The 12,447-nt window shown below is 49.7% G+C and overlaps 1 protein-coding gene across 17 annotated transcripts in view; it reads left to right on the forward strand.

Annotated features, from left to right (window-relative positions):
- The window catches only part of PLS3 (plastin 3), a 43,815-nt gene that overhangs the window by 10,608 nt on the left and 20,760 nt on the right, over positions 1-12,447 (forward strand). Inside the window, exon 1 of one of the 17 annotated variants that reach the window (XM_085544501.1) lies at positions 5,993-6,097. The exons of 15 other annotated variants lie outside the window; for them this stretch is intronic. The gene's annotated coding sequence lies outside the window, so the exon portion shown is untranslated. Of the gene's footprint in view, positions 1-5,992; positions 6,098-6,704; positions 6,895-12,447 lie in introns of those variants that run through there. One more of the 17 variants, XM_085544499.1, reaches the window with a different exon arrangement.

Here is a 12,447-nt window from a genome sequence, read left to right on the forward strand (position 1 = left end):
TGTATTGAGTGAGTGTCCTGGATGTCTGACCTCAACTTTAGTCTGTTCCTTTCTGCTCTGTTTGGCCAAGGTTAGGCCTAAGCTCTCTCTGGGGACACAGATAGGACATTCCGGAGCAATCTTGCCTCTGCCCCGCTGCTGCCCACCCCCTTTGTAATGTTCTCGTCGATCTGATTTCCAGCTGGGCTCTTGCCACTGTTTAATACAAACCAAATGCTTTATTCAAGGCAGTGTAGCCAGACTACTTATTGAAAACTTGAAAAATGTACATTGCTTCTGCTTGGCTAAGAAGCTCTTGGGAGTTACCATTGCTCTTCTGGATGGGTGGTTACGGCAGCCCCCAGTTACAGCCATCGCTGATGGCGCGGCCTTGCAGGCCTCCCTCCCTCTGCCTTCTCCGAGGGGTGTATGACCTTTTGTTGGGTTCTAGGGGATTGTTTTAGTCAATCTCTTTGTTCACTGACTTCTGAAGGTCTATATAAGAAGTTCTTGGAAAGCCATTAAATGCACTGAGGTTCAGCAGTTCAGCCCTGTGCTAATGGCCTCGAAGCCCTCTCTTATGCAAGCATCTTTATGACTGGCACCAGTCAATAATTCACTTTAGTTGTTAAGACTTTGTCTATTGAACACCTAGTAGAGTAGTGCACTGTTAGCACATTGCTGTTTCATGTGTTATGTTCCCAGATAACACTCTGGGTCAGCATTTGGATCTCTTTGGCCTAATCTGGGTTGTACCTCGTGATACTATTGCTTGCTGCTACAGCTTCTCTTCCTGCCTGACCTGCAGTTGCTTTGTGCCTGCTATGAAATAGTTTGCCTTAAGGCTTGGCTTCATGCAGGATCCATAAATGTATGTATTTATTTTTTATTAAACTTGGAAACGTGAGGGTGTTCTTTTTTCCCCCACAGTAATACATATATTATTATACACAGTAGCAGTAATGGACTTTTAGAGCAATTGCACTCATAGAGTACAAGAAATCAGCAAAGCAAAGAATGACTTCACAGCACAGAGATCAACCTCTCTTTAGTTCTCTTTATGGTCTGAAAAATATGAGGAAGCTTACTAATTAGCAGCATAATGAGCTGCATGGTGAAGATAGCAGTCTAGGGACCTGAAGGCTATGAGTGACAAATTGCACTTCACATGCGAGTCAGTGGCAACCCAATCTAGTGCTCTCATCTTTTTACACACCATAGAAATTTGCAGTGGATGTAGCACTGCTGGAGTTGGCCTTTCCAGTAGATCCAACCTACAGAGATATTCTATTGGGGCCTTTGGAAGGAACAGTTGTGGGAGAAGCCAACAAATCCAGCCAGAAAGCTAAATACCAGGAAAAGCTTCAAAGTCCCTTGAGATAAGACTGTGGACTAGTCCAAGGCAGCTCAGTTTGTAGGCCAACTTGCACAACTCAAAGAGTCGTGTGCCAAAACCTTCATGTCTTATGGCTCTTGGCTACTTCTAGCATCAGGCAGGATGCCTGGGTGAGATACCAGCAAATCCTTAAAGGTCCTGCAGGTCTGGGCTGGGCACCTGACTGCTCTGACTGCACAGTCTTTACCTTGACTTGTCAATGGTGGGACCTTCCTGACAGTGATACTCACCTGTTGGTGGGTTGAGTGAGGCTGAAGAGCCACCCAGTGGCTGCCTCCCACAGCCTCACCACCAGCCTGGATCATTCCACAGCAGACTGGTCTGGACAGTGGTCAGCAACTGGTCAAATGCCTACTTACTGGTCTGAGAATGCCGTGATGAGTGCAGGCGAATAATCTTATCTTGCCTATAGGTGGAAGATATGAGCAGTTCTTGACCTCTTCTGCATAATTGCCAGTCTTGCTGCAGTCCACAGATTTATTTTGAGAGCCACATCCTTTTTGCTGTTGAAATCTTATTTTGAAGATTACACCTATTTACTTTCTGCTTAGTAATCTAATAGGCTGCTTCTGTGGGCAAGTCACTGGTTGTACTTGACACTGGGGATGGCTCTTGTTTTCTGTTGGCTTTCAGGTCAAAGTGAGGTAGAGTTGGTGGCTTTTGTACCAGTGTTTTAGTATTTGCTGAGTGGGTCTTCTCCTTGGAAAACTCCAGCTGAGGTTGCTGGAATGCTTGTGGAGATGTTGTCACCTCTCAGACTGCACAGCACTCAGTGGTGGTGGGAGGTGACAGGGCTCATGGCAGACCGGTAGGAAGACACAGATCTGTGCTGTACTTTGTATTGTGGTCCAATACAAAGAGCTGGGCTTTGGTGAATGCAGATTAACCTGAAGTTTATTTCATGGGCATGCAGTCTGTTTAGGCTTTCCATATGTCTCAGTTGTAAATGTGACTCAATTGGGTGCTGCCAGATAAGGGAACGGAACAGCTTCTCTGTTCAGATGTCGTCTATGCGGGCAGTCCCTTGTGTTCTGTTGTGGCATGGAATGCCTAAGCCACATACAGGCTAAGCACCCCATAGTGCTGGTGCCCAGCTCAGCCCTGTGCTGTTTGCTTCTGCCCATGAAATGCAGCAGATGCAACAGCTGCTTTCTGCAGTGACAGTGCAGGAAGGGTTCCCATTCCATCTGTAGCCTCTTGCTTTACAAACCAAACAAAGCCCTGCAAGTCCCCTTTGCCCGTGATCTCAAGGGAATAGCTTGTTCTTTATTGTATATTTTTTCTCCACTACACATATCCCCTCTCCACACCCACCTCTGTCTTTAGAATTTAATCAAGTGGGTGACTCAGGACTAAATATAAAGCCTGCTTCCGGCATCATCTGCCTGTGGCTCATTTCCTGGAGCTGACATCAGTGGAGCCTCTGATTTCCTTATGAAATAGCAAGACATGAGAGATCCTTTGCACGGTGTTCTGGGCATACTTTCTGACTTCTGTGGTGACTGTGTGGCTCCCTGCTCTGAGCTGGGAATAAACTACTCAGTTAATTGCTGTGCTGAGCTTTGCCGCAGCGCAGGGAGGGTTGGGCAAATTTTTGAGCCTGTTTTACACTACAGATTCAGGCTTTGGTTTGCAGGCCCTTTAAAAATAAAGGCAAACTTTCAGACTCTACCACATATGCAGGTTTTTATTAAATAAGCGTGAGCCTGACTAATGTCTTGCTTTCTTCCTGCTGACAGGCTTGTTGAAAGAGTGGCTCAGAAAGCTTTTAAGGGGCAAACCCAGCAAAGACGTTTCTTTTTTCTTCTTTAAAGGGACTGATAAATTGAGGAGCTGAGGTCAAATGCTTGTTCCTTTGTTGTCAAAGCCTTCTATAGATGTTTACATTGATGGAATGTACTTTGCAGTTGATCAGCTGCGATGGTGAAGGCAAGAAGTGTATAAGACCTCGAGGTATGTTAAAAAGCACGGGGGAGAGTGCTTCCATCCATCGTACATAACTTCATTAAAACCCTTATCTTTAAAGAGAATGTGCACAGAATGGGGGAGGGGGGAGTGATGGTTTGGTAAGTGGTTGCCAATCCCAGCTACAAAATGGGATGCTGGCTGGTGATCAGCCTTGCTCTCAAAATCCCTGCCTTGCAACATGTGGGGGTTTTGTTAGAAGAGGCTATTTAGTTGGAAGACAAACCAGGAAACCTAGTTACTTTTTTCCTTATATCCTCTCTCTCCTTTTTGAAGTAGGAAGATGTACTTGAAAACACTTGGTTACGCCAAGGAGCTAAGACAGAGCGAGCAGGATGTGTGCCTGTACTGCTACGGAGAGGCTGACAAGTTTAAATTACCCTGGCTTTTGGAGCTGCTTGTGACTTGCCCTCCTGTTTTCCCATCTCACAGAGCAGACCTGCAGCACTGAGCAGGCATGGGGTGGGCATGGCCCCTACAGCTGGCTGGATGGCAGGGTGTGGGGCAGGCTGTGTGCAGCAGGCAGCTTTTTGCTGCAGGAGCTGGAGATGCCTGCAGGCAGAACCCTGCCCATGTTATACCCTAGGGCTGCTACAATGTGCTTTCTGGGAACTTGTGTTTCACCTTGGGTTTCATTGACTATCCTGTACAGTTTCCATTATTAATGTAGCATCTCTTGGCATTGCTAACTAGAGGTAGAAAGTCTTCCGGAGAGGCAGGAAAGCAAAGTGTCCGGGAGCAAGTGGAAGTTTTCTAGGATGATGTGAAGAGGGGGATGAGTTGAATCCTGGTTGCCCTCTGTGCTGCCTCACCTGGCTGGCAGCTCCTGCTCAGTAACCTCTGGAGGGCAAACGCACTTAGTGGCCTCCCAGTGAAACTTGGCAGCTGGAACTGGGGAGGAGACGTGCCCTTGCCTTGCGCAATGATGCGCTGGAGGGATCCTGTCCCTGTGCGTCAGCATCAGCACCTCCCTGTGCTTGAAGGGCATTTTGCTGACCCTGACAGCACTGCTGTCCTCCCCCTGTGCAAATCTTGTGACCGTGGAGTGGTGCTTCCACATCCCTCCTGCACACAAGTGGCGTTGGCAAGCTTACAGGGAGGGGAAGTCTTCACCTTAACATTGTATCCTCTTGCTAGAGCCCTGCAACTGGGACTCGTGCAGGAGATCCTGCTCTTTTAGCAGGAGTGTGGTAAATCTTGGCTGTGTTGTGGTCAGATTGCTCCAGGTGTGTTGTGTGCTTCCAGGTCACTGGCAATGATGAGGGAAGGGCTCCTTGCCCTGGATATGTCCCTCACTGAGGAATGGGTGCCTTCTGCTTGGTGCAAGACGTGCTTTGTCACCCAACCAGAGCGACTTCTGAGCTCCTTGGGCATCCTGTGCTTCCCTAAAAGGCTTTCTTAGAGAGGGGAAGAGGAAAATACACTGGTGTGCTGAACTGACCATAGAACTCCTATTTTGGAAGAGGGCAGGAGCTGTTCTGGCTGTGCTGGAGGAAACGGGCTGGGAGCAGCGTGTCCCCAATGCCGTCACCCACCCGGGGTGTGCCGCAGCGAGAGCAGCGCTGGCACTGCCTGAGCACTATTTTGGGCTTGGGTGTAATTGCAGGTTGCAGCAATAGGGCTGGGTTTGGGGATATTTAGAGAGCTGAGTGCTTTTCATTCTGGCTGCCACTGGTTCTCTGCAAATATAGATAGTTTCATGCACGCCCTTGTGTGCATAACTTCGGCTTCTCCTCACCCCGGAGCTGCTGAGCATCTGTGCTGGCTGTGGGGCGTGATGCCTTTTCCCTACCCAGTAAAGGGATTGCTGGTGGCTATTTGCCACCTAGGGAGCATGACTGCCACCTGAATGGAAAATGGAATAAGTGGAGCAGGAAGGTGCCCCTGCAGCACGGGGCTGCCACCTACAAACCTGCCGGTGTTGCTTTTCCATCCCAGCACCGTGGATATGCCAGAGGCAAAGGAAGGCTTTCCTTTGCTCTCCCCTACTCCTGTGACAGCTCTGCCCTTCCTGCAACAGGGTTTGATAGAGGAAATTGCCATCTAGTTTAGGAGCTGAGCTTTTGCATGATCTCTCCAAGACCTGCAATGCCCCAAAGCTCCGGTGCATCCTAACACAGCATGAGTTTTTACTGTTTGCTGTACCTGAACGTAAAGCAAAAACAGAGAGGGATTAAACTTCCTGAAACAAAGCTTTTCTATTCTGATGCGTGTTCGTGCCAGGCTCCATCACTGCTGTGGTTGAGCTCCTTGCACCCAGCTCTGCCACAATGCTGAACCCAGCTGCTGCTGATGCAAATAGGAGTGGTGCTGAGGCTGCTCTCCCTGGTCCCCACCTGATGTGCAGACAAGCTGCTCCTTTTGGCCTGAAAAGCACTTTTGCGCTCCATCTTCTGTCTTTTGCAGTTACAATTTTGGGCATAAAAACGTCTTATTTTGGTTTTCATTATATTTCCCGCCCCGAGGAAGCTGTCAGGTTGTGGGTTTGGAGGTGGGTTTTGGTGTGTGTGTGTGTGTGCTTTTTTAAATGCCTCTTTTTGAAACCTCACAGCTGGAAGCTCGATTTTCAGGTAATGCCCAAGAATTGGGGCCAGGCAGTGACTCACCTTCCTGTCTGATGTAATTAAAGAAAGGAGGAAAAAAAAGTGGGGGGAGGGAGAGAAAAGAAAGGAAAACAATGAGCCTATTGGTCAAGTCTTTGTTATAATGGCCACAGGTTCTTCAAATTCTTTACTACTAGGAGTGTTCTGCTTCTCGGTAAGTGACATCCTCTCCTTTTTGCTATCTGAGGGCTCAGGTGTTGTGTGGATGGACCTAACAGGAGACTTCTAATGTGTGTGGTTATTACATATCATATATGTGGTTATTCTTTGGAACTCCTTTGGACTTTTTTGGTAATGGATCAATTAAAAAGTAAATAAAAAGAAAGAGGAGTAGTGCACGATAGCACGATGTTGTGGTTGGTTGTGTCTTTTTGGTTGGTAGCAGATGGCTCTATTTCCTGTGGAGCAGACAGGGCTTAATTGAGGTAATGCAATACAGCGCTGTGCCAGCTCTGAGCTTGGAACTTACAACTGTGTTTGTGTTGCTTGTTTGTTTTGGTTTTGTTGCTCCATGGGGTCTTCTGGCTGCATCGCTTTGTGTTTGGAGGAGCAGTGGGGTGAAGCAGTGGGTGACTGGCTGTGCCTGGAGCTCCTCATTGCATCCGATGGGCTGAAGGCATCCGTCAACCAAGAGCACCAAATCTTACAATGATAGGCTGTCATGGGAAGCACAAACTCTTGGCTGCGCACGCTGGGAGTGTTTAATCTGTAACAGTAAAGATAACCAAAGAAACGAGTTTGCTTGCCTAAGTTTCTCTCTCAGTGCCTCGTGCTGCTGAGCAATGCTGGCTCAGTACCAGGCTGGGGCTCCCTGTCCGTGGGATGCTCAGTGCCGCCCTGCTGCCCGCTCTCCCCATTGGTGGCAGAGCTGTGGGCTCTCCCTGTGCTGTGGGTGTGGGAGATGCAGCGGCCGTGCACGGCATTGAGTCGGCGCAGCGGGAGCAGGGCGAGGTAAGGGCTGTGCGCTGCTGGCTGCCCCGCGGCTGCAGGCGGTGCTTCTCATTGCTTTCCTTATTCTTCCCTCTGCTATACGAATAGCGATCGCTAGCGCGGTAGCGGCGAAAGCAGGGCAAAAAAGCGAACGGCGAGTCTTTAATCCGGTGGAGGATCGTTGCCGATCTGTGCACCTGATTGAGCTGGGAGTGTAAACAGAGCACGGCGGGTGCTGGGACCGACTTTGCATCGCGGAGGAGCGATCTGTTTGCTAGTGAGCACCGAGGGTGTGCCTTCCCAGAAAGCCGCCTGGGGCACGTCCTCCCCACTCACAGGCTTTTAAACAGCAGAACTGCTTCAACTTGCAGCCAGCCTTGAATACTTAAACGTACTCCTTGCAGAAAGAATGGGGAGTTGTGGGGAAATGGCTGCTGGCTTCGGTGGCTGCCCGGCTTTCAGGCTGTGTTGTAGCGGGGGGGTTCGGGCTCGGGCTGCAGCTCAGCTGTTGCATTGAGAAGTGCACGTGGCACCGCAGGCAGCGGCTGTTTGTTTCCAAGCTGCCGAGTTCATGTCGCTTGCAGTGTTTTCTGGTGGTGCTGGGAGCTGGGATGGACCTCCCTAAATGCTGACTGTAGCACTTTTGTACACCAAGTCCTGGAACATACTGAAATGCTGGAAAGCGTGGACTTAAGGAGTTGGAAAATCACGCGGTGCTGCTTTTTCATAGCCTGTTTCTGCTTATGCTCAACCTGTTGTTCTCAGGTGTCTCTTAGCGATGTTTTGCTCTTGCCCTGCAATGGTTCTATGAAGCATCCAGCTGGGAGCAGTGATTCTGCAGCTGGAGCTCTCCTGCCCTCCCAGAGCTGGGATGGGCTGCGTGCTCAGGATGGGTTCCTTCCCTCTGTGTCTGCTCCAGCACTGTGCTGCTGGAGCTGGGAATAAAGCAGTGTGGGCTCCCAGGAGACCCAATTGTATACTGTGCTCATCAAGCTGTGTTTAGCACAGGTGAGTGCTCCAAACACAGGTATGTGGCTGTGAGTTTGGTACCTTTGCTCCCTCTTTGCTGTTGCAATTTGTATTATGGAGCAGTGTGGGGAACACCCTGCTGTCAGCGTCAACCTAATTTCACTCTCATGGCAACCTCCTGGGAGGCAGAGAGAGCAGCTCCCTTCTGCTCTTCCAAGCCTTTCACATTAATCTTTGAGATTAATGTTTCTGCCTTTGTTAAGGGTAGATAGGATCTCTAGCATCTCTTCTCTAGAGAAAATGAGTGTCAAACTCAAACTTCTTTCTGCTTCCTGAAGCCAGTGGGATGGCTGTGCAACAACGCTGACTTATTGCTGTCTGGCATTATTTCTTTCAATGAACTGAATTGCTTTGACTTCTTTCTTTGACTTCTTTCCCTTTCTCCCAAGTACTCTCCAAACAAGACTGCAAGTAGCAGGGAATAGTAGAGAAAGATTTTCCTCCTGTTACCAGCAGCTCTTTCCAGTAAGAGATCAGCTAGGGTGGGATTCCTGTTCTTCAGATGATTCTGGAACATAATGCAGTGTAGAGCATAACAAGACATTCAAGGTTTGGGCTGTAGTTGCAGCATTTGACACACTTCTCTCCCATCATTTGTTGTGTGCTGTGTGGTTGTTGGGATTTCAGTCCTGGCTGTGCAGCCACAGGACAGCTCTGTTCACTTCCGAGCTGATAGAACAGCCTGCAACAAATTGTTTGGCCGTGGCTTTTGAAAGATGGCACAAACCTCACCCAACCACAGTTAATTGCTGCAGCTCCCTATCATCCAGCTCACCAGGGACCAGCAATGTCATGCTGGGTGTTTGGCTTGCGGGAGCTTGTATGCTGGCATGGAACAAGCAGTGACTGTGCTGTGATTTAATGTAGGGATTGGGTTGATTTCTCTTCCTGGAGAGGCAGGACTTGTAACTGGCAGACTGAGTAATACTGTTCTTAATCATGGAATATTCATTATCAGTAGCTCCACCTGCCAAGTAGAGGTGCTGCCTGGGAATGGCTGTTCTGTAGCAAACACATGGGAGAAGCTCTTGGGGCGTGCTGCTTTTAGGGGCTGAGGAGCCCAGCCAGGGGCTCTGCGGTGCTGTAAGGACCCTTGGCAAAAGCAGGGAGCTGTTGTGGACATCATGCAATGGCTGAAGCATCTGCTGTGACTTCCCAAGGAAGGGAAAGTCTTTGGGCAAGGAAGCAGCATCCTGTGCGTGGTGGATAGGGATGGGTCTGGGCTGTGTGGCCACAACTGTCTTGTATCTATGAAGGTCTTTAGCCAGCTGTTGTAAATCCAGGGCACAGCCTGAGGGCCAAGTTTGCCCTTGTAAGGAACTGGACTGATTTTGGGCTGAATGCTGAGCAACGGAAGTGTGCATGCCTGAAGAATGTTGGGGGTAACATGCAGGTTTCAGCAAGCAGGCTCCAGTCGCTCCTGGGGAAGGAAATTTGCTCTGATTCACCCTTGTGATCCTCAAACCTTCTTGCTCATGCAGGCGGGGCATCTGCTGCTTTGCCAGCAGGGAGCTCTGGGGCTCCTGTTGTAGGATGAGGGCTGCCTTGTTGGGTTTTGTGCATGGGTGCTAAGAGAGCACCCACCTCTTGGTCATTTATGGTTAAGAAACAGAAAAGGCAGAAGGAAGTGTTTAATGTTCCTCTTTTCTAGGGGGGCTGTACAAGAACAAGGATTACTACGAGCATAAGAATTTCCTGAGATGTTAGTATGACTTTTCTGTGCCAGAGCCAGAAATTAAAACCCAGCCTTCTGAGGCTGAGTCCATTAGCTGACATGTGACCCCCGTCATTCCCCTTCTTGCCTCTAGGTCGGAATTCTCCCTGACAGATTGCTTTTGCTTTTGAGAGTTCCAGACAGGATGAGTCTTCAGCTCTTCCTTTCCTGAGAGGTCTTGAAAGGATGACCTGGTTCACTCTCTGACAATGAATTAATGGGCAATATAGTTCTGTTTCCACTGATGCGAGCGAATTCAGAAGTAAGTTAAACTGATCTAGCAGGTTACGATCTTGGATGCATGCTCATCCTGGAGCAGCTGCTCTGCTAAAAACAGAGGCATGCCAAAGTATGGCATTTTGGAGAAGCATCTGAAGAATGGGCTTTGAAGGTCTGATCATCCAGTGCCTCCAGAAGTGCTTCAGCCACTTCCAAGTGCTCTGTTGATAACCCTGGTGGGCTTGGAGCAGTGAGGCAGACAGGGTGCCGTAGGTGTGAGCCTGCAGCGTGATGTGGAGATGGCATCCAGACCTGAGAAGGCTTTTTCCTCCCTTGTGCAAATGGAGTGGGGTGCTTGTGTTAGTTTGACTTTTCCTTCCCTCCTCTTCCAGCCTTCGGGCAGTTGGGTGCTGTGTGGATGAGCATCCTCTATTTCTTGCTGTCTTTCTGTATCTACAAGACACAGAACTTTCTGTTTGGCTGCATCCCAGTAAGACACCTTGGCTGAGCTGGAGAGTCTGAGGCGTGCGAGTTGGCTGGTGGCTCCAGCAGTTGTTTTTAATAAAGATTTAATAGGATCAAAGCAGTGAGTCTGGTTCCGTCCTGGGAGAGAAAACAGTTGAAAAAAAAATGAAGGCTCGATCTGTCCAGGTTTAGGAAAATCAGCTTGCTGCAGTTGTTTCCATACAGCTGGAGTCACCCCGCCTCTGTGCAGCACTGCTTCCTGCTGTGCATCCGCACAGAACAATCCTGCTGTTCTTCCAGCCAGATCGAGCTGGGAAAAATGAGGCTTTTCACCTGGACCTGCTGGAGGAAAGTGTGTAACCAGAAGTGGTGGGTGCCCTGCGGACACTGCTCTGGATCCAGAGGGCTGCTGGCCATCCAATGGCAGTGATGGGCTGCAGTGCTCCTCCGCTCCTCAGGGCTTTGACTTATTCTCCTTATAGTGGTGAGGAGTTGGGTAACAACAGAGGGGAGTCTCATCTGTGCCCCTGGATAAAAATAAGCGTAGCAGTCTAGCATTGCAAAGCAATGCCTGCTCAAAGCCTGTGCCACTTCCCCTCCTGAGGTAAGGAAGCAGCTCACCGAGGTGCTGGGGTTGCCCCTGTGCTTTGCATGCAGGAGTGCTGTGTTCGTGCAAAGAGCAGCAAGCAGCAAATTCACTTCTGGGGGATGGTGGTTGCAAGTGGGTCTCAGCACTGGTGAGGTGCTGGGTGCAGCTGGTACAATACAAAGGACTGGCAAGGTGTGCTTTCAGCTTTTTGCTGGTGGCTGTCTGGAAAGCAATTGCCAAATTCAAGTCTCTGTGCTTCCTGATGCTTGCCAATAACCACACGTAGTGAGTGAGCACTGCGCTGGGGAGGAAGCTGATGAACAAAACAGCTTCAAATGCACACTGGTGAGGAGCAGGAGACGATGGATTGCTTGATTGGTTTGCACTCAAAGGCCATCACTCCCTCAGCTTCCCTGTCTCCCCAAAAAGCAGCAATGAGTTGCTCCGTAGGCCAAACTTTGCACGCCATGAGCTCTCACTTCTTCCTTCAGCTGTCAAGTTTGAAGCTGCTGTCTGCAAAACCCCAAAGGCTTTGCCTGGGCTGGACCAGAGAAAGGAGCCAGCAGAGCTGCTGGGTGTGCCGCTGCCATATGGGTGGGTGTGCGTGTGTCTGTCTGTCTGCCTGGCCTTTGGCAGCTCCATTGTGCTGGGTGGGCACGGAGCTGCTGTCCCCATGGGATGGGCTGAAACACACTTGTAGGGGCCTGCAGGAGTACCCATAGGCTGGCTGTCCTGCATCTCGATGTTCCTGAAGCAAAATTTATTCTTGCTGAATAGTGGTCAGAAATGTGCAAGCTCTGAACTATTTTTAATTTACCGATGCTGACTGATTTGCTTTCTCTTGTCTGGAGCCTCTGTCGTGAGATGACAGCAAAGCCACAGGTTCCTCTGCAAAGGGGAATGCACGCGGTGTGAGTCACTGCTCCCTGACGGCTCCATCTCCTTGTCTTCATCTGTCTTAATCAAATGGAAAAGGTACTTCTTAATACGTTTTTGTTGACGCTTTAATGCGTCTGTGTGTGCGCCTGTTTGGGTAAATCAGTCGGTGCTGTTAATCAGTCAAGTCGCAGGGATATTAGAACAGGGTGGGCCTGGGAGGGACAGAACAGCTCAGTTTTCAGACGAGTGCAGAGCTGCTAAGAAAGCAAGCTCTTCCATTTGGATCAGAAGCAAATTCCAACTCTGTTTCTGTTGGAAGAGTGACTGGCTGGCAGGAAATACCTAGTTGCTGCATCCTTATTGGATTAATCCTCCATCTTTCAGGGAGATGTGCAGCTGTTTGACTTTCCTTCCCCCCAATCCTCTCCATGGGGCGCAGCTCCCAGTGCTTCCCTCCTGGGTCTGCATCTGGAGACCCTTGACATGGATGGGAGTGCCTGGAGCTGCTGTGTGAGCAGTCAGAGGCCCCGGTCTGCTCCTGGTGCTTGCACCTGTGCTACAAGTGTAGCATGTGAGCAGATGCACCCATCACTTGTATGGAGCATCCCTGCTGCAGCTTGTCTCCAGGTGGCTCCCAGCTGTGGAAGCACAGGGGCTGGATGTGACCTGCCAGTATGGC

This window comes from Coturnix japonica, chromosome 4 (assembly GCF_054131305.1).
Source record: "Coturnix japonica strain WE chromosome 4, WE-NBRP24, whole genome shotgun sequence".
Lineage (NCBI taxonomy): Eukaryota > Metazoa > Chordata > Aves > Galliformes > Phasianidae > Coturnix > Coturnix japonica.